Genomic DNA, 26724 nt, shown 5'->3' with positions numbered 1-26724 from the left:
TAAAAATGGTACCGCTGAAAATGTCATCTCGTCCCGCAAAAAACAAGCTGACATACAGCTCCATCAGCCAAAAAATAAAAAAGTTATAGCTCTCAGAATAAAGCTATGCTAAAAAATATTTTTTTCTATAAAATTGCTTTTATTATGTAAAAGTGCAAAACATAGAAAAACGATATAAATGTGGTACCGCTGTAAAAGTACTGACCCGAAGAATAAAGCTGCCTTATCACTTTTATCACACGCGGAACAGAATAAAAAAAAAAAAAAACAATTCCTGAATTTTTGGCTTTTGTTTATTCTGCCTCCCAAAAATCGGAATAGAAATTTGCTTCACAAATTGATTCGTAAAAATGAAAAAGTGAAAAAAAAAACACTTTTTCATATTTATGAATCAATTTGTGAAACACCTGGGGATTCCAAGTGCTCACTATGCATCTAGATAGGTGCCTTGGGGGGTCTAGTTTCCAAAATGGGGTCACTTGTGGGGGAGCTCCAATGTTTGGGCACACAGGGGCTCTCCAAACACAACATGGAGTCCGCTAATTATTCAAGCAAATTTTACAATCAAAAAGTCAAATGGCGCTCCTTCCCTTCCGAGCCCTGCCGTGCGCCCAAACAGTGTTTTTTCCCCACATATTGGGTATCTGTGTGCCCAGGGGAAATTGCTCAACAAATTTTGGGGTCCATTTTTTCTTGTTACCTCTGTGAAAATAAAAAAAATTGGGTCTAAAGTAACATTTTTGTGAAAAAAGTTAAATGTTCATTTTTTTCTTCCACATTCAAAAAATTCCTGTGAAGCACCTGAAAAGTTAATAAAGTTCTTGAATGTGGTTTTGAGCACCTTGATGGGTGCAGTTTTTAGAATGGTGTCAATTTTGGGTATTTTCGGTCATAAAGACCTCTCAAAGTGACTTCAAATGTGATGTGGTCCCTAAAAAAATGGTTTTGTAAATTTTGTTGGAAAAATGAGAAATCGCTGGTCAACTTTTAACCTTTATAGCTCCCTAACAAAAAAAATTTTGATTCCAAAATTGTGCTGATGTAAAGTAGACATGTGGGAAATGTTATTTATTAACTCTTTTGTGTGACATATCTCTCTGATTTAAGGGCATAAAAATTAAAATTTTGAAAATTGCAAAATTTTCAAAATTTTCGCCAAATTTCCATTTTTTTCACAAATAAACGCAAGTGATATCGAAGAAATTTTACCACAATCATGAAGTACAATATGTCACGAAAAAACAATCTCAGAATCAGGGGGATCCGTTGAAGCGTTCCAGAGTAATTACCTCATAAATTGACAGTGGTCAGAATTGTAAAAATTGGCCTGGTCATTAACGTGCAAACCACCCTCGGGGCTTAAGGTGTTAAAGGGTCAGCAGTTGGCCCTCGCTATTGTTAGAGAGCCATCAGCTGGCTATGCTTTGTTGTTCTCATTATTAACAAGTGGGTCGCCTATACTACTATTGCGTATGCAGTGACTGCAAGGGCTGCCAAAACCTTGAAGGCACTCCAATGCCCCTTGGAAGAGACGTAGAGGTCGGAAAGCCTCCTAAAAACAATGTTCCCATTATTAGGAAGTGGGTTTCCCATAGAGTTTGCCTATGCAGTAAATGCAAAAGCTGCCAAAAATTTGGAGGCACTGCAATGCCCCTTGGAAGAGATATAGAGGTCAGAAAGCTTCCTAAAAACAATGTTCCCATTATTAGGAAGTGGGTCTCCCATACTGTTTGCCTATGCAGTGAATGCAAAAGCTGCCAAAAATTTGAAGGAACTCCAATGCCCCATGCTAGACACATAGAGGATGTGGTATGGTAGATATGGGGGTGAATGATATGGTGATGGAGGATGAGGAGAAGGAGGAGGACAAGAGCAAATAGACAAAATCAGAAAGCGTATACCCATGTGTAGGTGTGAAGATGTGCATGGGAGTAGACCTCCCAAAAAAAGACACTGGATTTGACTTTATGTTATGCTGTTATCATTCAGTGGTGTTGAGAAGTCTGGCCCAATCCAGCCCTTGTTCATTTTTATAAGAGTCAGCCTGTCAGCATTTTCATTTGTCAGGTGGATGCACCTATCGGTTATAATTCCACAGGCGGCACTAAAAACCCGCTCTGATAAAACGCTAGCGGCAGGGCAGGCCAGCACCTCCAAGGCATAGAGAGCCAGTTCATTCCACGTATCCATTGGATAGCCAGTAATTATAAGGCACAGAAGAATCACAGAGGACGTTGGTACGGTCGGCAAGGTACTCCCTCAGCATCTTCCCAAACTTTGCACGCCTTGAGAGAGTACCCGGCACCTCAGGGCCTGTAAGATGGTAGGGTCTGAGAAAACTGCCCCAGAACTTTGACAGTGTAGCCATGGCTTTGTTGGATTGGAGTTGTGTCTCTCTTGCTTGAGTTGTCCAATGAACTGTGACCTCTGCCACCAGTGTTTTCAGATGGGAATTTTTTTAATAATTCTGCAACAAGGAACTTCTGGCACTGCCCCATTTTAGTAGACCTGTCTGTCTCGAGAATAAGAGATAGAAAGTTCTCCTTTTAGCGTGGGTCTAAAAGTGTCACCCAAAATTTAGAGAACGCGAGGGTCATGGGAAAGGCAGCGTAACATAAACTCAGCCATGCGTGCCAGACTGCTAACAGGCAAGACTTCCATGTCCTCACCACGAGGACGATTGACCATGCTCTCCTCCTTCTCCTCCCTGTCCTCATGCCATCCACGCTGAACAGACGGTATGATAGTTGTGCAGGTAGTACCATTTATAGTACATGAAACAACCTCCTCCTCCTCTTCCTCATTATCACCCAATCCACCTTGGGATGAGATGAGGCTGGGCTGTGTGTAATCACCCTGTATGGCTCCTTGCTCCATCTCATCGTGCTCCGCCTGCAATGCATACTCTTTGATTGTGAGCATAGAGAGTTTCAGAAGACACAGAAGCGGGATGGTGACGCTAATTATGGCGTCATCGCCGCTCACCAACTTGGTGGAGTCCTCAACGTTTTGGAGGATGATACATATATCTGACATCCATGTCCACTCCTGAGGTCTTATGTGTGAAGTTTGAACTGAATACTGACAGCCTTGTTGATGCTGGTAGTAAACAACTGCCCTCTTCTGCTCGGAAAACCTTCCCATCATCTGCAATATAGAGTCCCAACGTGTGGGGACATCACACACCAGTCGGTGAGCCGGAAGCTGCAAACGCTGCTGAAACATGGCAAGGGCGGCAGTACCTGACTTTCTGAAATGGGTATACTTTGACAAGCAGATTCGGAAGCTCCGGGGAGGTTTTGAGAAATTGCTGAACCACAAGGTTGAGCAAATGGGCCAAGCATGGTGCGAGTGTGAGCTCGCCTCGCCTCAGGGCCGCCAACAGGTTCCGGTCATTGTCTCACATGACCATGCCTGGTTGTAGGTTCAGCAGTGTCAGCCACAGATCTGCCTGCTCTTTCAGAGCTGTCCACAACTCTTTACCATTGTGTGGTTTGTCAACTAAGCATATTAGCTTTAGCACAGCCTGTTCTCGCTTGGCCGAGGCAGTGCTGCAGTGCTTCCAGCTTGCGACTGATGTGGTAATTTCGGTGATGGATGCTGAAGAAGAGGAGGAGGTGCAGGAGCTGTAGAATGTGTGGTCAACCATGATTGACCCAGGGCCCGCAATCCTCGGCGTCGGGAGGACGTGTTCCGTCCCATGGTCCAAGTGGGTCCCGGATTCCACTATGTGTGCCGTCAGCAATATCTACCGTCCCTGCCCATAAGCACTTGTCCACGTGTCTGTGGTTAGGTGGACTTTCTCAGTAACTGCGTTGTTGAGGGCACGGCCAATATTGTGGGACACATGCCCGTGTAATGTGGGGACAGCACACCGGGAGAAATGGTGGCGGCTGGGGACCGAGTACCAAGGGATGGCCGCCGCCATTAGGTTGCAGAAAGCTTCCGTCTCCATGAGCCTAAAAGGCAACATTTCAAGCACAAGCAGTCGTGAAATGTGTGAATTTAGTAGTGAGGCCTGTGGGGCGTTGACTGCGTATTTTCGCTTGCGTTCCAAGGACAGTGGTAGGGGCAACTGAATGCTGCACTGGGACAAGGACGTGGACATGCTTGCTGATGGTGCTACTTGAGAGTGTGCAATGACTGGTGCAGGGCAGGAGGCATCTTCGCATGCGCCATGAACAGAGGATTGGCTTGCACGCACAACAGTGGAAGAAGCAGTGGTGCCACCCGCAGACACTGTTCCTGAACCCTGGGGTTTGGCCCACTTAGTTGGGTGCTTTGCTGCCATGTGACTGATCATGCTGATGGTGGTCAGGCTGGTAGATTTGCTACCCCTACTGATGCTGGCCTGCAGGTGGTGCAAATGGCCTTTTTGGGGTTATCGTCAGAGTCTTTAAAAAACAACCAGACTCGGGAAGCCATAACAATTGTACTGGCAACTTCCGTTGTGTTGATGTTACGGTAAACGGTTGCCTGCCTTTTGCCTGCGGCCACCACACTGCTTCTTCCTGCCTGTTGTGGTACTATGCCTCCCTCCACCTGTGTGCTGCTGTCCTCGCTCTGTATGTCCTCCTGCCAGGTTGGGTCAGTTACTATATCATCCACCACCTCATCTTCCACTTCCCCACCCTGGTTCTCCTTCTGACTTTCTGGCAATTGTATGTCATCATCGTCCACCTATTGTGACAGTTTCCCACCGTCACCTTCATGTGACCGTGGCTGTTCAAATATTTGAGCATCGCTACATGCAATCTCCTCTTGCCCTGCTTCTTGTGGACCGGGCGAGAGGCCCGAATCTATAAATGGAAAAGTAAACATATCTTCGGAGTGTCCAAGTGTGGGATCAGTTGTCTCTGGGTACTCGGCATGGTGGGAGGAAGGAGGTTCAGGGTGAGAAATATGTGGTCCAGACTCACAGCTACTGAGACTTGACCATGTGGCAGACAGGGTGGTGGTGGTGGCGGCTAAGTGACTGGAAGCATTATCTGCTATCCAACCAATAACCTTTTGACACTGCTCTGTGTTCAATAGTGGTGTTCTGTTGTCCCCAATTAATTGGGACAGGAATGTCGAGCGAGAAGATGTGGATGTTTGTTGTGGCACAATTTCAGCTAGCCCACGGCCTCGGCCTCGTCCTCTGCATGCACCTTTATCACCATCACGTCCACTTCCCTGTCCCTTGCCACGCGCCTTGACCATTTTAAATGGAAGACAATATTTTTCACACTCAGTACAAATGGCTGGATTTGAACTGCAGTGATATGTGATACATGTGACGGAAAACCACAGTTTTAAATAGCTGGCCTGTAGGTAACTATTTTTACCAGCAAGCTTGTGTCAATTACTTCTCTGACACACTGCTACAAAATTTCAATGGAGGCCATAAATGGCAGAATTTTCAGCACAATTATATGTGATCCGTGTGACGAACAAACCACAGTTTTAAATATCTGGCCTGTAGGTAACTATTTTGAACAGCGACCTCGCGTCTATAACTTCGCTGACACACTGCAACAAAATTTCAATGGAGACCAGAAATGGCAGAATTTTCTGCGCAATTATATGTGATCCATGTGACGGACAAACCACAGTTTTAAATAGCTGGCCTGTAGGTAACTATTCTGAGCAGCGACCTCTTGTTAATAACTTCGCTGACATATTGCAACAAAATTTCAATGGAGGCCAGAAATGGCAGAATTTTCAGCTCAATTATTTGTGATCCATGTGACGGACAAACCACAGTTTTAAATAGCTGGCCTGTAGGTAACTATTTTGAACAGCGACCTCGTGTCAATAACTTCACTGACACACTGCAACAAAATTTCAATGGAGGCCAGAAATGGCAGAATTTTCAGCGCAATATTATGTGATCCGTGTTATTATTCAAGCAAATTTTACATTCAAAAAGTCAAATGGCGCTCCTTCCCTTCCGAACCCTGCCGTGCGCCCAAACAGCGGTTTTCCCCCACATATGGGGTATCAGCTTACTCAGGAGAAATTGCACAACAAATTTCATGGTGCAATTTCTCCTGTTACCCTTGTGAAAATGCAAAATTTGGGGCTAAAAAGCATTTTTGTTGAAAAATTGTGAATTTTTTTTTTTTACGGCTCAATGTTATAAACTTCTGTGAAACACCTGGGGGTTCAAGGTGCTCACCACACACCTAGATGAGTTCCCTGAGGGGTCTAGTTTCCAAAATGGTGTCACTTGTTGGGGTTTTCCACTCTTTAGGCACATCAGGGGCTCCCCAAACGCAACATAGCTTCTGCTAATTGTTCAAGCAAATTTTACATTCAAAAAGTCAAATGGCGCTCCTTCCCTTCCGAACCCTGCCGTGCGCCCAAACAGTGGTTTTCCCCTACATATGGGGTATCTGCTTACTCAGGAGAAATCTCACTACAAATTTCATGGTGCAATTTCTCCTGTTACCTTTGTGAAAATAAAAAAAAATTGGGTGTAAAGTAACATTTTTGTGAAAAAAGTTAAATGTTAATTTTTTTCTTCCACATTCCAAAAATTCCTATGAAGCACCTGAAGGGTAAATAAACTTCTTGAATGTGTTTTTGAGCACCTTGAGGGGTGTGTTTTATTGAATGGTGTCACTTTTGGGTATTTTCTGTCATAAAGGCCCCTCAAGTTACGACAAATGTGATGCAGTCTCTAAAAAAATGGTTTTGTAAATTTTGTTGTAAAAATGAGAAATTCCTGGTCAGCTTTTAACCCTTATAGCTCCCAAATAAAAAAAAAAAATTGGTTCCAAAATTGTGCTGATGTAAAGTAGACATGTGGGAAATGTTATTTATTATCTATTTTGTGTAACATATCTCTCTGATTTAAGGGCATAAAAATGAAAATTTTGAAAATTGTGAAATTTTCAAAATTTTCGCCAAATTTCCGATTTTTTCGCAAATTAGCACAAGTGATATCGAATAAATTTTACCACTATCATGAAGTACAATATGTCATGAAAAAACAACAGAATCAGCGGGATCCAAAGTAATTACCTCATAAAGTGACTGTGGTCAGAATTGTAAAAATTGGCCTGGTCATAAACGTGCAAACCACCCTCAGGGGTAAAGGCGTTAAATAGCTGGGCTGTAGGTTACTATTTTTAACAGCACCGACCTCATGTCAATAACTTCGCTGACACATTGCAACAAAATTTCAATAGAGACCAGAAATGGCAGAATTTTCAGCATAATTATATGTTATCCGTGTGAAGGACAAATCACAGTTTTAAATAGCTGGCCTGTAGGTAACTATTTTGAACAGCGACCTCGTGTCAATAGATTCGCTGACACACTGCAAGAAAATTTCAATGAAGCCCAGAAATGGCAGAATTTTCAATGCTAATATATATGATCCGTGAGACTGACAAACCACAGTTTTAAATAGATACATTTTTAGCGCTGTAATATGGAAAGGATCTGGCTGTATTCTGCAGTGCCAAATTGCAAATGGAGCAGAAAAAAAGTTCTCTGGATTGCTTTTTAAGCAAATAATCAGGATTAAGATGCAAAAAAAAATTATTACTGGCCCTTGATACCTAGGGCTATTGCTAGAAATATCTGTAAAAGCACCAGCAGACAGAACTAGAATGGACCCTTTTGATATATGCACTGCAGTCTGCCACATACACTGCCTACCTGCACTAGCACTGATATCTATGCAGCTGGATTGGTCCTCAGAAGAACTGTTAGTTGAGATGGATATGTGTAGAATATGTTGTGGTATACAGTGCCTACAAGTATTATTCAACCCCCTGCAGATTTAGCTGGTTGACACATGCGGAATTAACTTGGCATTGTGACATTTGTACTGTAGATCAGCCTGGAAGTGGGAAATGCACTGCAGCAAATTTTTTTTTTTTTATTTTTTTAAATGTTAAAAGTTAATTCAGAGTGTCATTTATTATTCAACCCCTCAAACCACAAGAATTCTGTTTGGTCCCCTAAAGTATTAAGAAGTAGTTCAGGCACCAAGAATAATGAGCTTCACATGTGTGGATTAAAGATCTCTTTTGCCAGCCTTTTCTGACTATTTAATACCCTCCCCAAACTTGTGAACAGCACTCAGACATGGTCAACATGGGAAAGACAAAGGAGCATTCCAAGGCCATCAGAGACAAGATCGTGGAGGGTCACAAGGCTGGCAAGGGGTACAAAACCCTTTCCAAGGAGTTGGGCCTACCTGTCTCCACTGTTGGGAGCATCATCCGTAAGTGGAAGGCTTATGGAACTACTGTTAGCCTTCCACGGCCAGGACAGCCTTTGAAAGTGTCCTCCCGTGCCGAGGCCTCCCGTGCCGAGGCCAATCAAGGCTAACCCAAGGACAACAAGGAAGGATCTCCGGGAAGATCTCATGGCAGTGGGGACATTGGTTTCAGTCAATACCATAAGTAACGTACTCCACCACAATGGTCTCCGTTCCAGACGAGCCCGTAAGGTACCTTTACTTTCAAAGCGTCATGTCAAGGCTCGTCTACAGTTTGCTCATGATCACTTGGAGGACTCTGAGACAGACTGGTTCAAGGTTCTATGGTCTGATGAGACCAAGATCGAGATCTTTGGTGCCAACCACACACGTGACGTTTGGAGACTGGATGGCACTGCATACGACCCCAAGAATACCATCCCTACAGTCAAGCATGGTGGTGGCAGCATCATGCTGTGGGGCTGTTTCTCTGCCAAGGGGCCTGGCCATCTGGTCCGCATCCATGGGAAGATGGATAGCACGGCCTACCTGGAGATTTTGGCCAAGAACCTCCGCTCCTCCATCAAGGATCTTAAGATGGGTCGTAATTTCATCTTCCAACAAGACAACGACCCAAAGCACACAGCCAAGAAAACCAAGGCCTGGTTCAAGAGGGAAAAAGTCAAGGTGTTGGAGTGGCCTAGTCAGTCTCCTGACCTTAACCCAATTGAAAACTTGTGGAAGGAGCTCAAGAATAAAGTCCACATGAGACACCCAAAGAACCTAGATAACTTGGAGAAGATCTGCATGGAGGAGTGGGCCAAGATAACTCCACAGACCTGTGCCGGCCTGATCAGGTCTTATAAAAGACGATTATTAGCTGTAATTGCAAACAAGGGTTATTCCACAAAATATTAAACATAGGGGTTGTATAATAATTGACCCACACTTTTATGTTTAAAATTTAATAAAATTCAACTGAGCAACATAACTTTTTGGTTTGTAAGATTTATGCTTCTGTTCATAAAACCTACTCTCGTTTGCAGTTTGAAGGCTCTAACTTATTTGCATCTTATCAAACCAGCTAAATCTGCAGGGGGTTGAATACTACTTGTAGTCACTGTACCTATACTAACTAAGAAAAAAGCGAATCTCTCCCTATCTAAGCAGCACCTCTCCCTACACTGCCTGATTCCGGAGTAGACTGTGATGAGCATGCGGGGCCGGGGCTGAAAGAGACCTGATGACGCTGTGTGGCCAGCGAATCACTGTAATGCCACAACTAACATGGCGGCGGCATTACAGTGTGTGGCAGACTATCCCTGCATGTTCATTTGCACTCCAAAGAGCGCCAAACATGCAGGGAGGTGACCCGAGCTCCCGCCGAGCAACCCCGGAAATACTCGGCAAGCGGTGAGCATCTCGAGCAGTGAGATGCTCAGGCGAGCACAGAGCAGTAGCGAGCATGCTTGCTTATCACTAATTACTATTTATCTTTTTTTTATGTTAAAGTAAGCATTTGACAGAACATTCGAGTGCACTCCAAAATGTTGCCACTAAAGAGAGAGAAAGACAAGCAGATACATGCAGGGGCAGTTTAAGCTGCATCTTCAAGCAATTGCTCTAGCTTACTCCAGTCTTGAAATCTCAGCTGCATAGTTCAGTGCTGTTGTATAATGGCTTTCAGGCTGTTGTTGCTTCTTTCTGTGTGCTACAGAGAAAAAGGACAGGAATCCATCTCTCTTTATACACTCTGTAAGGCCTCATTCACATGTCCATGTCTCCAGTACGTGTGGTGATAGTTTTCACATGTACTGGAGACACTTACACACATAGACCCATTCAAATGATTGTGTCTGCACACATGTCAGCACGGGCGACAAAACGTCCCACACACATGCACACTAGTGTTGAGCGAGCACTAAAATGCTCGGGTGCTCGACCCGAGCAACGAGCCCAATGTTAGTCTATGGGAGACCCGAACATTTTTGCGGCGGCTCCCCTGCAGTCTGTAGAAAGCCTAAAAAGTGCCCAAAATGATAGTGACAGTGCTCCAATGACATGGGGACAGCATGGGGATCGCCCTTGGAAGCATTTCTGACCCCTAGGTCACTGCTGTCAAAAACGTGGTCAGAGGTATTAAGCCACTTTTGCGGGCTCACAATAAAACGTTCAAAAACGAAACTGAAACGGTTCTCCTGTGAAATATGTTAAGGAATTTCCTTTCCAGGGTAAAAACTTGTGTATAAGGTAAAATAAATAACCAAAAACAAAAATACTCCTCCACACCTTGGGCTATGTTCACAAGTAGCATTTTTCATGCGTTTTTGCACTTTTGTATTGCTTTCAACCGTGACAAATGCGTTCACCGGGAAATGTAATTTTAACATTTTACAACCTTATCTGGCCATGTGCTGTGTGACGCATGCATACAGTGCTGAAAAGACAAGGGATCAGCATGGGGAAGACCCCTGGAAGCATCTCTGACCCCCAGGTCACTGTCTAAAAGTGTGCCCATCAGAAGTCATCCTTGCCGCATCAGAAGATGCAGACTTGCAACTATCCCCGTGCAAGTCCTTGTCCCAGGGCAGTGTTCAATTGTACCTCCCCCATTCCTTGCAATGCAAGCGAAAATATGCCGCCAACCACCCACCCAACCGCAGGCTGCAATACCATACTGCTAGCTTTCACTTGAAATGGGGCCTTTTAGTTTGGAGGAGGCCGAAGCTGGCCACTACCTCATGGCCGCTTCGGCAGCGAGGTATCCATACTCTGTCCACAGCCGCCCGGCGGCCCGGTGTCCACGCTCGGTCCCCAGCCGCCCTGATTTCTTCTGTCTCCTTCCCCCACACTTTTCTTAGCCTGGCCTGCTTAAGGTCAGCATTGGACGAGCCCACCAGAGAACCAGACTCCTCCGGTGGGCCCCGGCTTCTCCATCAGGGGAGTTGAGAGTGCCTAGTTGAGGAGCATGATGATGATGATAGAAGTTAGCATCTGCTTTGTTTTCTTGGAATGCAAGCGCATGTATGTAGTAGCGGCTAGGCCTGAGGTGGTCCGCGTTTTGGCGCATATCCTACCTCCTCCGAGGATTGCTGGATGTTTTCCTGCTACTATCCCAGTTCTATGACTCCAGTTAAAACAAAGCTTCAGGTGATAAATGATGGATGAGGTGGTGGCAAAGGAGAAAGAGCAGGAGGAACAGGGACCATTCACATCAATATCAGGCCAGTCAACCAGATATGTCTTGTAGGATATGTTTCAGTAACAAAAGGAGCGGTTCGGCTACACAGTTATAGGGCATACAGTGAGTGCAATGCCTACCAAAAATTTCGAGCCACTCCAATGCCTCTTGGAAATGACATGGAGGTCAGAGGGCGTTAACTAAACCTTTTTTTCGATTTATAGCAACTGGGTCTCCTGTGCACTGCTGGCCTAAGCAGTGAATGGAAGGCTTTCCAAAAATTATGAGGAACTGCAATGCCCCTTACAAGAGCCGTGTGTGGCACCCCAGGGGTCTGGTCACCACAGTAATAGAGATATTACGTCGGAGAGCAAGTGGGAGGTTTCCTGGTCAGGATCCCTTAAACATGCAACATCCTCCTGCCCCAGTCCTGGGAGGGGAGAATTCTGCCCTTATAAACTGGATCTGGGGCGGGGTTGAGTGAGTCAGAGAACAGTCAGAGTCAGAGTGAGAGCAAGGGAAAGTAACAGCAAGGAGCTCTGTAGGAGCTAGGAGCTAAAGACCAGGGGCTGGAAGCTGAGCAGAGCTCGCCCTGGCAGAAGACAATAGGAACCGGACACAGGAGTCCGAAGCTGTGAGGACTTATATATCCAGCAGCAGAAACCAGCCGGCAGGGGATTTCAGGTCCTCTGGCCATAGAAGCCCGGAGGCTCAGTCACAAGCAAGGGACCAGCACCGCCGTCGTGGAGCGGTGGCTAACAGAAGGCCCCAAGTCACCAGCCATACGGGTGAGCCCTACACGGTACACTCAGGGACGTGGGCTACTTCTACCCGCTTACAGCAAGGTAGCCAGGAAGAGTGCAGACAGACGGGGAGACCTACAACTCCACCTGGCCAGGGGAACTCCTGCTTGCTCACAGACTGACCAGGCCTCTTATGCTAGCCAGTACTCCCGGGAGGGTCTACCTTATAATCATCAGTAAAGACCCTGAACTGCACTGCAAAGACTCTGAGTCGTTCCTGCTGCGCTCGTGCACCATCACCCCCATCATCCACACTCACTGCCCTGAGGCTATACTCCTCCCGAGGGGAGTTATCCCATTCTATGCTGCGCACACAACACCAGCCTCAGCGGTCTGCCTCGCAGCGGTGGTACTCCCTGACCGCAATCCACGGGTGGCGCAGTCGGACAATTAACCTCAAAACCTAAGAAAGACTGCCACTGGTTTGACCAGCCTGAGCCACGGGATCGGGTCACCGCCACGGAGACTACACACCCCAGAGACCCGGCACCAGGTATCCCACACACGTGTACACACGGCCCAGGGGGCGCGTCACATGCAATACAGCATATTACAAACATAAGTCCCATTATAGGGGAGTGGGTGTCCCATAGTATTTGCTTATGCCTTGCAAGCAAAAGCTGCCAAAAATTAGGACCGATCAACTTGCAATGCCCCTTACAAGAGCCATGCAGTACAGCATATTACAAACATAAGTCCCATTAATGGGGAGTGGGTCTCCCATAGTATTTGCTTATGCTTTCCCAGCAAAAGCTGCCAAAAATTAGGACGGAGCAACCTGCAATGCCCCTTACAAGAGCCATGCAGTACAGCATATTACAAACATAAGTCCCATTATTGGGGAGTGGGTGTCCCATGGTATTTGCTTATGCTTTCCCAGCAAAAGCTGGCAAAAATTAGGACGGAGGAACTTGCAATGCTGGCACCCTGGTGGTATAGTGGTGGTGGAGGCTGAGGATAAGGAGAAGAAGATTAAACAGCCGAAACGAGGAAGCGTATACCCATGTGTGGGTGTGAAGCGGTGCATGTGAATAAACCTCCCGAAATAACACCGTGGATTTGACTTTATGTTACTCTGCTGTCATTTGGTGGTGATGAGAAGTCTGGCCCAATCCAGCCCTTGTTCATTTTGATAAGGGTCAGCTTGTCAGCATTGTCAGTTGACAGGCGAGTGCGCTTATCAGTTATAATTCCCCCATCGGCACTAAAAACACGCTCCGATAACACACTAGCGGCAGGGCAGGCCAGGACCTCCAAGGCGTACAGAGCGAGTTCATTCCAAGTGTCCAGCTTGGATACCCAATAATTAAAAGACACAGAGGAATCACGGAGGATGCTGGTATGATCGGCAAGGTACTCCCTCACCATCTTTTGAAACTTTCCACTCCTTGTGAGAGTACCCCGCACCTCAGGGCCTGTAAGCTGGGCGGGTGTCGGAAAACTGTCCCAGAACGTTGACAGTGTTCCCCTGCCTCTGCTGGATTGGAGTTGCATCTCTCTCGCCTGTACGCCTTGGTTGGGCAACGAACTGTGACCTCTGCCGCTCTTGTGTTCAGATGGGAATTTTTTTAAGAGTTCTGCAGCAAGGGCCTTCTGGTATTGCCCCATTTTTGTAGACCTCTCCACCTCAGGAATAAGAGAGTGAAAGTTCTCCTTGTAGCGGGGGTCTACAAGTGTCACCACCCAGTAATGACTGTCACCCAACATTTTGACAACGCGAGGGTCACGGTTAAGGCAGCGTAACATAAAGTCAGCCATGCGTGCCAGACTGGTAACGGGCAAGATTTCCGTGTCCTCACCAAGATGATGACTGACCATGCTCTCCTCCTCCTCCTTCTCCTCCTCTTCCTCCTCCACCCTGTCCTCAGGCCACCCACGCTGAACCGACGGTATGACACTTGTACAGGTACTAACGTCTACAACGCATGATAATAAGTAAAAAGATAGGGGCGCAATAGCGCTGTTATCCAACAACAACCACGTGGGTAAAAAGAAAATGTGCTCACCTTAATGAGTTGTGAAATGCACAACTCATGTAAGAATTAGTGACGAAGGGCTGCAGCCAGCACAGAATCCCTAGGGATCTTGTAGGTAGTCTGTAGTAGGATGAAGTAGGTGCTGGTAAAAAATCCGCGCTCCTCCGTAGTGAAGAATTATGACGAGAGATTGTATAATTAAACAATCTTGTGGTTTATTGTTAAAAGCTACGATTACTACGCGTTTCGTGGACGTCCCGTCCACTTCCTCAGGTACATAGCTGATGTAGACCGATTTATCAAACGGTCTTATATACATAAAACTACACGTGGTGAAAAAAAAAAAAAAAGAGAAAAGCCCGCTGTTATTCTTGGCGCCAAGACCAACCAACGGTTTACAGAGAGACAGTGAAATTATTTATAAATAGATTAAATAAAATTATTGGTCGACTAATTACACTCTTATGCAGATAAAATGAAAACCATAGAACAAATAATTAAAATGACCTCTGAAATGTAATGATCCAAATGTTTTAAAACATTTATATTAAAGCACATGGGATAAAACATTTGTAGTTGATCGAGGACCGCAGTGTATGCGATCCCAAAGTCCTAGCTATATTGTATCATGTGTGAAAGATCAGAGAGTCCAGACCGCTCTGCCAGACCTCACACCTCGTCGGCTGACAGGCAGAAAACCAAGAGCTGAAGGAATGGCAGAAGGTGCAAGCCTGCTACTGGTGTATTAGGTATGAGGTGTTTGTCAGTGAGGAAAGGGGGGGAAGGAGGGAGGACGGGCATGTAGAGATGACTGAGGACCGCAAGTGTGTAAACTCCTGAACGATTGGTATATTACAATGTATTGAAGATAAGATCTTCCAGATCACTGTGCTGGATCTCACACCTCGTCGGCTGACTGACAGAGGACAGGGAACTAAAGGAAGAGAAGAAAATGCAAACTAGTCTCCGTGGGACGTACTAGTCTGCTAAAGGTATATTATGTGTGTTATCAGTAGCAGTGTAAATAGAAGGGGGCAGGTTGTAGGAAAGAGTGGGGGAATGAGGAGATGGCTGTGTGACTGTAGAATGCTGAGATACTTAATTCTTATTATGTGCTGTGGCATATGTATATAGATGTTAGTGTAGAAGACCTCGGGAAATGCATGGAAGGAATTGGTATGCGAATTACAAGGCTAGAAATCTTGCTGTTCTGTTATCATCAATATATATAATATGTATGGCAGGAATAAGGACGATAACGAATTTTGTGTTGTAGGAATTGTGGGGTTTGAGCCATGTGTCAGAATACATTGGGAATAAAAAAGGGGGGTGGGGTGGACATATGATATATAATTGAATTAGAAATGTATATAATGGGTATATGTGATAACTGACCTCAAGACTCATATAAAAACCTCTGTGATTTCATTTAGCCCTTGTGGCTTCAAAGTGTTGAGTTTATACATCCAATAAATTTCTTTACGATTCAGACATTGCACCCTATTAGGGGTGTCAGGCAAAACATGTTCAATAGGTAAGATCTTAAGATCCCTGTAATCCTGCTTGTGTTGCAGGACCATATGTCGGGACAGCCCATGTTTCATGAATCCTGTGGTTATATTATGTCTATGAGAATTGAGTCTATTATGTAGTGCCTGAGTCGTCCTGCCCACATATTGTTTAGGGCAACTACATTCAATAACGTATATCACATAATCTGTTTCACATGACATGGGATATGACATTTTGAAATTTTCACCAGTGGCCACCGAAGTGAAATTATCAGTGGAATGTATAATGGATTTACAACACATGCAGCTCTTCTTACCACATTTAGTAACTAAGTGTTTTTTAAGCTCTACCACAATATTTGGTTCCTGCCTACGTAATTTACTCGGAGCCAATATATTTCTTAATGTAGGTGCTCTCCTGAATATTATGGAGGGATTTCTTGGTAAGACCTGATTTAATAAACGGTCATTTTGAAGAATATGCCAATTTTTTTGAAGAATTTCTCTGATTTCCCTATGTTGTTGATTATATGTGGTGATGAATTTTAGTTCATGCTCAAAATTATCATTCTTTTTTCGTGCTGGTTCCCTCAGTAATGAACTTTGATTATTTTTTTTTATTTTTTTCCCTCACCTGTTTGAATAAATTGAATACCAAATCTTTGGGATATTTCTGCTGTATAAATCTCTGTTTCAGAACCTCTGATTGTTTGTCATAATCTATTTCAGTGGTACAGTTTCTACGGATTCTTTGGAATTGATTGTGCGGAATATTAGTAAGCCATTTTTTATAATGTCCACTGGAAAAATGGATGTAGCTATTGGTATCCACTGATTTAAAATAAGTTTTAGTGAAAATTCTGTCATCTTTTACATATAAAACAAGATCCAGAAAATTAATAGATTCTTCACCACTATCCTTATTAAAAGAAATACCCCAATTGTTATTGTTGAGAAAGCAGAAAAACGTAGTGGGGTCTATAATTTTCCTGTCAATGATGAAGATTAGGTCATCTATATATCTTCTATAAAAGATGATCCCCTTATTAAAAATCCCCTGGAAGATAAAAACTTGCTCAAACAATCCCATAAAAATGTTGGCGAAGGTCGGTGCTACTTTAGAGCCCATAGCCACTCCCTTAATCTGCTGGTAAGTTTTTTTCAGAAAATTAAAATAATTATTTTTCAAGATAAAAGTGAGCCCTGCTAAAATAAGCTTCTTTAGAAACCTTAGAAGCTATCTCCAGGATTCTGCACACCTTATCAAATTAGTGCAAACCATCAGATGGGAAAAATCATATGTCTTTTTAAGCCTGGATGTATCTTCTCTATATACTAACATTGACATAGATATTGGTCTGTTGTGCGTGGAATACATCATTTCCAGAGATACTCGCCTGTCCTCCAACCATAGATCCTTTATTTTAGCAGGGCTCACTTTTATCTTGAAAAATAATTATTTTAATTTTCTGAAAAAAACTTACCAGCAGATTAAGGGAGTGGCTATGGGCTCTAAAGTAGCACCGACCTTCGCCAACATTTTTATGGGATTGTTTGAGCAAGTTTTTATCTTCCAGGGGATTTTTAATAAGGGGATCATCTTTTATAGAAGATATATAGATGACCTAATCTTCATCATTGACAGGAAAATTATAGACCCCACTACGTTTTTCTGCTTTCTCAACAATAACAATTGGGGTATTTCTTTTAATAAGGATAGTGGTGAAGAATCTATTAATTTTCTGGATCTTGTTTTATATGTAAAAGATGACAGAATTTTCACTAAAACTTATTTTAAATCAGTGGATACCAATAGCTACATCCATTTTTCCAGTGGACATTATAAAAAATGGCTTACTAATATTCCGCACAATCAATTCCAAAGAATCCGTAGAAACTGTACCACTGAAATAGATTATGACAAACAATCAGAGGTTCTGAAACAGAGATTTATACAGCAGAAATATCCCAAAGATTTGGTATTCAATTCATTCAAACAGGTGAGGGAAAAAAATAAAAAAAAATAATCAAAGTTCATTACTGAGGGAACCAGCACGAAAAAAGAATGATAATTTTGAGCATGAACTAAAATTCATCACCACATATAATCAACAACATAGGGAAATCAGAGAAATTCTTCAAAAAAATTGGCATATTCTTCAAAATGACCGTTTATTAAATCAGGTCTTACCAAGAAATCCCTCCATAATATTCAGGAGAGCACCTACATTAAGAAATATATTGGCTCCGAGTAAATTACGTAGGCAGGAACCAAATATTGTGGTAGAGCTTAAAAAACACTTAGTTACTAAATGTGGTAAGAAGAGCTGCATGTGTTGTAAATCCATTATACATTCCACTGATAATTTCACTTCGGTGGCCACTGGTGAAAATTTCAAAATGTCATATCCCATGTCATGTGAAACAGATTATGTGATATACGTTATTGAATGTAGTTGCCCTAAACAATATGTGGGCAGGACGACTCAGGCACTACATAATAGACTCAATTCTCATAGACATAATATAACCACAGGATTCATGAAACATGGGCTGTCCCGACATATGGTCCTGCAACACAAGCAGGATTACAGGGATCTTAAGATCTTACCTATTGAACATGTTTTGCCTGACACCCCTAATAGGGTGCAATGTCTGAATCGTAAAGAAATTTATTGGATGTATAAACTCAACACTTTGAAGCCACAAGGGCTAAATGAAATCACAGAGGTTTTTATATGAGTCTTGAGGTCAGTTATCACATATACCCATTATATACATTTCTAATTCAATTATATATCATATGTCCACCCCACCCCCCTTTTTTATTCCCAATGTATTCTGACACATGGCTCAAACCCCACAATTCCTACAACACAAAATTCGTTATCGTCCTTATTCCTGCCATACATATTATATATATTGATGATAACAGAACAGCAAGATTTCTAGCCTTGTAATTCGCATACCAATTCCTTCCATGCATTTCCCGAGGTCTTCTACACTAACATCTATATACATATGCCACAGCACATAATAAGAATTAAGTATCTCAGCATTCTACAGTCACACAGCCATCTCCTCATTCCCCCACTCTTTCCTACAACCTGCCCCCTTCTATTTACACTGCTACTGATAACACACATAATATACCTTTAGCAGACTAGTACGTCCCACGGAGACTAGTTTGCATTTTCTTCTCTTCCTTTAGTTCCCTGTCCTCTGTCAGTCAGCCGACGAGGTGTGAGATCCAGCACAGTGATCTGGAAGATCTTATCTTCAATACATTGTAATATACCAATCGTTCAGGAGTTTACACACTTGCGGTCCTCAGTCATCTCTACATGCCCGTCCTCCCTCCTTCCCCCCCTTTCCTCACTGACAAACACCTCATACCTAATACACCAGTAGCAGGCTTGCACCTTCTGCCATTCCTTCAGCTCTTGGTTTTCTGCCTGTCAGCCGACGAGGTGTGAGGTCTGGCAGAGCGGTCTGGACTCTCTGATCTTTCACACATGATACAATAGAGCTAGGACTTTGGGATCGCATACACTGCGGTCCTCGATCAACTACAAATGTTTTATCCCATGTGCTTTAATATAAATGTTTAAAACATTTGGATCATTACATTTCAGAGGTCATTTTAATTATTTGTTCTATGGTTTTCATTTTATCTGCATAAGAGTGTAATTAGTCGACCAATAATTTTATTTAATCTATTTATAAATAATTTCACTGTCTCTCTGTAAACCGTTGGTTGGTCTTGGCGCCAAGAATAACAGCGGGCTTTTCTCTTTTTTTTTTTTTTTCACCACGTGTAGTTTTATGTATATAAGACCGTTTGATAAATCGGTCTACATCAGCTATGTACCTGAGGAAGTGGACGGGACGTCCACGAAACGCGTAGTAATCGTAGCTTTTAACAATAAACCACAAGATTGTTTAATTATACAATCTCTCGTCATAATTCTTCACTACGGAGGAGCGCGGATTTTTTACCAGCACCTACTTCATCCTACTACAGACTACCTACAACGCATGATAGCAGCTCCTGTTCCTCCTCCTCCTCCTCCTCTCCCTCATTGTCACCCAATGCACGTTGGGATGAGATGAGGCGGGGCTGTGTGTAATTGCCCGCTACGGCTTCTTGATCCATCTCATCATACTCTGGCTGCAATGCCTCCTCTTTAATTCTCTGCAGAGAGCGTTGCAAAAGACAGACAAGTGGGATGCTGACACTAATAATGGCGTCATCGCCACTCACCATCTTGGTGGCCTCCTCAAAGTTTGTCAGGATGGTACATATGTCAGACATCCAGGTCCACTCCTGAGGTCTTATGTATGGAGTCTGACCTGAATATCGACGGCCTTGTTGCAGCTGGTACTCCACAACTGCTCTCTTCTGCTCACAAATCCTTTGCAACATGTGGAGGGTAGAGTTCCAACATGTGGGGACATCACACACCAGTCGGTGTGCCGGAAGCTGCAAACGCTTGTGCAACACAGCAAGGGCGGCGGAAGCTGTAGCCGACTTGTGAAAATGAGCTGACAGGCGGCGTACTTTCACGAGCAGATCTGGCAACTCGGGGTACAATTTAAGAAACCGCTGAACCACGAGGTTAAGCACATGAGCCAGGCATGGTACGTGTGTGATCTCACCTCGCCTCAGAGCCGCCACCAGGTTACGGCCATTGTCACACACGACCATGCCGGGATGTAGGTTCAGCGGTCTCAGTCACAGATCTGCCTGCTCTTTCACAGCTGTCCACAACTCACAAGCAGTGTGAGGTTTATCACCTAAGCTTATGAGTTTCAGCACAGCCTGTTGCCGCTTGGCGGAGGCAGTACTGCAATGCTTCCAGCTTGTAACTGATGTGGTGATATCTGAGATGGAGGCTGAACATGAGGAGGAGTAGGAGGAGAAGGATGCGCAGGAGCTGTACACTGTGGGGGCAACTCTGACTGACATAGGGCCCGCAATCCTTGGTGTGGGGAGGATGTGTTCCGTCCCAAGGTCCGACTGGGTCCCGGCTTCCACTATGTTTACCCAGTGTGCCGTCAGAGAGATGTACCGTCCCTGGCAACAAGCACTTGTCCACGCGTCCGTTGTCAGGTGGACTCTCCCAGTAACTGCGTTGTTGAGGGCACGGCAGATGCTTTGGGACACGTGCTTGTGTAGTGCGGGGATGGCACTCCGGGCAAAATAGTGTCGGCTGGGGACCGAGTACCGAGGGACGGCCACCGCCATAAGATTGCGGAAGGATTCCGTCTCCACCAGCCTAAAAGGCAGCATTTCCAATGCAAGCAGTCGTGAAATGTGCGAATTTAGGACTGTGGCCTGTGGGGCGTTAGCTGCGAATTTCCGCTTTCGTTCCAAGGTCTGGGATATGGACAATTGAACTCTGCGGTGGGACGTGGACGTGGACGTTGATGCTGTTTCTTGAGAAACTGCCACAACAAGTGAAGACTGAGAGGATGGGGCATTTTTACACGCAGTATGGACAGGGGATTGCCTTGCACACACAACAGGGGGTTCTATTGCACGCACAACAGTGGAAGAAGCAGTGGTGACACCTGCTGACACTGGTCGTGGACCCTGGGTTTCGCCCCACAAAGTCGGGTGCTTTGCTGCCATGTGCCTGATCATGCTGGTGGTGGTCAGGCTGGTAGTTTTGTCACCCCTGCTGATGCTGGCATGGCAGGTGGAACATATGGCCTTTTTGGGGTTATCAGCAGAGTCTTTAAAAAAATTCCAGACTCTGGAAGACCTACCGCTTGTACTGGCAACGTCCATCATGTTAGTGTTATGGGGAACGGTTTCCTGCCTTCTGTCTGCGGCCACCACACTGCTTCTTCCTGCCTGTTGGGGTACTCTGCCTTCCTCCCCCTGTGTGCTGCTGGCCTTACTCTGCATGTCCTCCTTCCACGTTGGGTCAGTTACTAGATCATCCACCACCTCCTCCTCTTCCACTTGCGCACCACGATCCTCCTCCTCACTTCCTGGCAATTGTGTCTCGTCATCGTCCACCTCTTGTGACAGATTGCCAACGTCGACTTCCTGTGGCCGTGGCTGTTCAAATATTTGGGCATCGCAACATGGGATCTCCTCTTCCACCACTTCAAGCATATCAGGCGAGGGGCCCAAATATGGAAATGGACCAGTGAACAGCTCTTCAGAGTGTCCAAGTGTGGGATCACTTGCTGTCTGACGACACTCGGCATGGTGGGAGGAAGGAGCATCAGGGTGAGGAGGAGTATGCGGTCGAGACTCACGGCTACTAAGAGTTGACTGTGTGGAAGACAGACCGGAGGTGGTGGTGCCCAGGTAACTGGAAGTATTGTCTGCTATCCAATTAATAACCTGTTCACACTGATCAGTTCTCAATACTGGTGTTGTTCTGTGCTTCCCTAGTAATTCGATCAAGAAGTGGGAGCAAGAAGATGTGGCTGTTGGTTGTGGCACATTTTCACCTTAGCCACGGCCCCGTCCTCTGCACGAACCATCACCAGAACGTCCACTTCCACGTCCCTTGCCAAGCGCCTTGCCCATTGTAAATGAAGTAAAATAGCTTACACTTGCACTATCAATGGAAAAAGGGTAATAAAGAGTAGATTATAACCGTGGAAGAGGAAAACCACAGTTATTGTTTACTGGGGTATACCACACTTTTTTAAATAGAGATATTTGCGGCTGAACAGTGAGCGACACACTCAAACTGCTTTTTTTTTAGATCCCAAAGGCCCAAAACTAGATAGTACAGCGATTTGACCCGTGGAACTGCGAAACCACACTGGGATGTCGGGCCTACACAAGACTATTTTCAACAGATATATTTTTGTGTCACAACAGTCAGGAGACACTACTGTTTTTCTTTACGGAAAAAACTACCAAAACCTGAATAATAGAGATTTTTTATCGTGGGATGGCAAAACCATAGTTATTGTTTACTGGGGTATACCACACTTTTTTAAATAGAGATATTTGTGGCTGAACAGTGAGCGACACACTCAAACTGCTTTTTTTTTAGATACCAAAGGCCCAAAACTGGATAGTACAGCGATTTGACCCGTGGAACTGAGAAACCACACTGGGATGTCGGGCCTACACAAGACTATTTTCAACAGATATATTTTTGTGTCACAACAGTCAGGAGACACTACTGTTTTTCTTTACGGAAAAAACTACCAAAACCTGAATAATAGAGATTTTTTACCGTGGGATGGCAAAACCACAGTTATTGTTTACTGGTGTATACCACACTTTTTTAAATAGAGATATTTGCGGCTGAACAGTGAGCAACACACTCAAACTGTTTTTTTTAGATACAAATGGCCCAAAAGTGGATAATACAGAGGTTTGAACCGTGGAACTGCAAAACCACACTTGTATTTCTCGGGCCTACACCAGACTATTTTCAACAGATATATTTGTGTCTGAACAATCAGGAGACACTATTTATTTTTTAAGGCAAAAAATGCCAAAAGCAGGATAATAGAGATTTTTTACTGTGGAACAGCAAAACCACAGTTATAATTTACTGGTGTTTACCAGGCTTTTTAAAATATATATATATTTGCGGCTGAACAGTGAGCGACACACTCAAACTGTTTTTCTTAGATACAAATGGCCCAAAAGTGAATAATACAGAGGTTTGAACTGTGAAACTGCAAAGCCACACTTGTATTTCTCGGGCCTACACCAGACTATTTTCAACAGATATATTTGTGTCTGAACAATCAGGAGACACTATTTATTTTTTACGGCAAAAAATGCCAAAAGCAGGATAATAGAGATGTTTTTCCATGGAACAGCAAAACCACAGTTATAATTTACTGGTGTATACCAGACTTTTTTGAATATATATATATTTGCGGCTAAACAGTGAGCGACATACTCAAACTGTTTTTTTTTATACAAATGGCCCAAAAGTGGATAATACAGAGGTTTGAACCGTGGAACTGCAAAACCATACTTGTATTTCTCGGGCCTACACCAGACTATTTTCAACAGATATATTTGTGTCTGAGCAATCAGGAGACACTATTTATTGTTTACGGCAAAAAATGCCAAAAGCAGGATAATAGAGATGTTTTTCCATGGAACAGCAAAACCACAGTTATAATTTACTGGTGTATACCAGACTTTTTTGAATATATATATATTTGTGGCTGAACAGTGAGCAACACACTCAAACTGTTTTTTTTAGATACAAATGGCCCAAAAGTGGATAATACAGAGGTTTGAACCGTGGAACTGCAAAACCACACTTGTATTTCTCGGGCCTACACCAGACTATTTTCAACAGATATATCTGTGTCTGAAAAATCAGGGAGACACTATTATTTTTTTTTTTACAGCAAAAAATGCAAAGAGCAGGATAATAGAGATTTTTTACCGTGGAACAGCAAAAGCACACTTCTGTCTCTCTGGCCTACACTAATAGGGAGACACTATTATTATTTTTATACAGCAAAAATTGGCCAAAACAGGATAATAGAGATGTTTTACGTGGAACATCAAAACCACAGTAATAATTTACTGGTGTATACCAGACTTTTTTAAATATATATATTTGCGGCTGAACAGTGAGCGACACACTCAAACTGTTTTTTTTAGATACAAATGGCTCATAGAACTGCAAAACCACACTTCTATTTCTCTGGCCGACACCAGACTATTTTCAACAGATATATTTGTGTCTGAAAAATCAGAGTCACACATTGCACATGGGTATTTGCACATTGTTAAGGAGGAAAAAAAAAAGAGGATTTAGATAAAAAAAAGGATTTTTCCTGGCCCCCGGGACGTGGAGCTAAGTCCAGCAATTTCAGCAACAGGAGCAGCACACAGGACTGTAATGCAGCGTTTGCTGGTATAACCACTGCGTCTCCTATACAGCCTGCCTGCCTGATATACCTGGGATGGATATTAGTCCTGAGAAGGACTGTTTGTTTGATCTGGCTGCCTTTACAGACCCTACACTAACTATTTTGCAGGATATATCTCTCCCTTAATCAGCAGCGATGTCCCTACACTGTCTGATCCGGAGCGACTGTGTCCAAGATGGCGGCGCACGTTTTTAAATACTCGAGGTGACGCTGTGCGGCCAGCCAATCACTGTAATGCCCACAAACAACATGGCTGCGGCATTACAGTGACTGGCTGGCAATCCCTGCATGTTCATTGGCTCTGTAAAGAGCGCCAAACATGCAAGGCGGAGACCCGAGCTCCCGCCCGAGTAACCCGGAAATGCTCGGTGCTCGCCGAACATCCCGAGTAGCGTGATGCTCAGGCGAGTACCGAGCAGTGTCGAGCATGTTCGCTCAACACTAATGCACACTAATGACACATGGATGACATCCATGTGTCATCAGCATGACATGTATCGGCGCCTGGGAATCAGCGGTACTGTTCACGCTGATCCCCGGTGCGCCTGCTGGAGGCAGCTCTTATCATTGTCCCGTGCTCGCGCTGAGATTAGCGCTAGCAGGGGACATTGTTGAGAGTTGTATTCAGTGTAAAAATAAGAATAACATTAAAAAACACAGTTATACTTACCTTAACACCTAATCTATCAAAGCCCTTGTCCCCTGTTAAAAAACAAAAATAAAAAAACAACCATAATACTCACCTGTCCAACATACTGTCCCAGCTTTCCCTCTGCTGGTTATGAAAATTATGCAGAAGCCCTCACCATTTTTTATTTTATTTTATTTATTTAGTAGATACATCTAAGTAGCGACAATAACACATGCAAAGCACTGATTATATAGATATCAACAACATTTTTGTATCTATCTATCTATCATCTGTTCTCCCTCCTGCAAGTCCTGTGTTGTTAAATTTCTTGCACTTAAATTTTATAAATAAATTGTTTAAATATTATCCAATTTTTTCCTGGACAAAACACGAATGCTGCATGCGAACACATGGGTGACACACAAACACGGACACACAGATATACTGATAGCACACGGATTCACACGGATGTCACATACAGACACACGGATGTCACATACGGACACACAGATGGCACACGGACTCAAACCATGGATCTTACCAGTACTGTTTTTTTCCTCTACAGGAATCACCAGGACGTGTGAAGAAGGCCTAAGGGAGACATCATAGTAGCAGGTTTTGTCCACTAGCTAAGAGACAACTTAAAATTAAAGATAGAGCCTGCAGAGGGGGAAATCGAGTGAAAATTTTGATGTGCAAGTCATATATGCTGAACAGAAATGTAGTTATTTTTCATTTCCACACATATGACAGCCTATTCTGAAAATAAACCTGAAACAGCAGGTACGCTTTAATTAAGTTGCACTAAGTTTATATCTGCAATCTTCCGTCCTTCATTAATTTTGAGAAACTTGATATGGCATTTTGTAGCTTGATCAAAGTTTCCCATATTTTTCTTGTGGGAGTGTCTCTCTCAGTAATATAGGCTGGTTTGGCTTCAGAGTATTGCTATATTTATTAGCACTAATATCAGCACAGTATCTCTCCTCCTCCATGAGATTATGGATACTGCCTTCCCTCTCCACTTTATAATTATCTGTGTACAACTTCCTCCTCACCGCTGCTGCTATATCTGAGAGAAGAGAGGAAAAGAGCAAAGAAATCTGTTAGAATCAGAATTAGGCTGTGTGCCCACAATGCATTTTTTAAGCATTTCCGCAGTGGCAAAAAGGCTGCAGAAACGCTTAAAAAATGCATGGTAGAAGGCCTGCCAGGTTCCCCAATGATAATCCGCATGTGCTGTGCACATGCTCCGGAAATTTCCGCTGCGGATTATCATTGTGGAAAAAACGCAGCACTACCAATTATTTTGCGGAAGTGCTGCATTTTCGCTGTCATTGACTTGCATTAGAACGCATGGAATCCGCTTCACTAGATAAGGACATGCGGAATGCACGCGTTCTAATGTGCGGATGGTACCCAGGTCTAGAGGAGAGGAGACTCTCCTCTGGACCCGGGTACCATAGAAAACTGTGAAAAAAAGAATAAAATAAAAAATAAAGATTATATTTACATTCTGATGGCCCCCGGTCGCCT

General features: G+C 43.9%; 1 long non-coding RNA gene across 1 annotated transcript in view; it reads left to right on the top strand.

Annotated features, from left to right (window-relative positions):
- Nucleotides 1-26724, top strand: part of LOC141172219 (uncharacterized) — a 672458-nt gene that overhangs the window by 282139 nt on the left and 363595 nt on the right. The window lies entirely within an intron of this gene.

The sequence above is a fragment of the Phyllobates terribilis genome, unplaced genomic scaffold (genome assembly GCF_046119375.1).
Source record: "Phyllobates terribilis strain yellow unplaced genomic scaffold, ASM4611937v1 Scaffold_1__5_contigs__length_1240528914, whole genome shotgun sequence".
In the NCBI taxonomy this organism is placed as follows: domain Eukaryota; kingdom Metazoa; phylum Chordata; class Amphibia; order Anura; family Dendrobatidae; genus Phyllobates; species Phyllobates terribilis.
The sequence above is the reverse complement of the archived record's forward strand: the minus strand, read 5'-3'. Positions and strand labels throughout refer to the sequence as shown.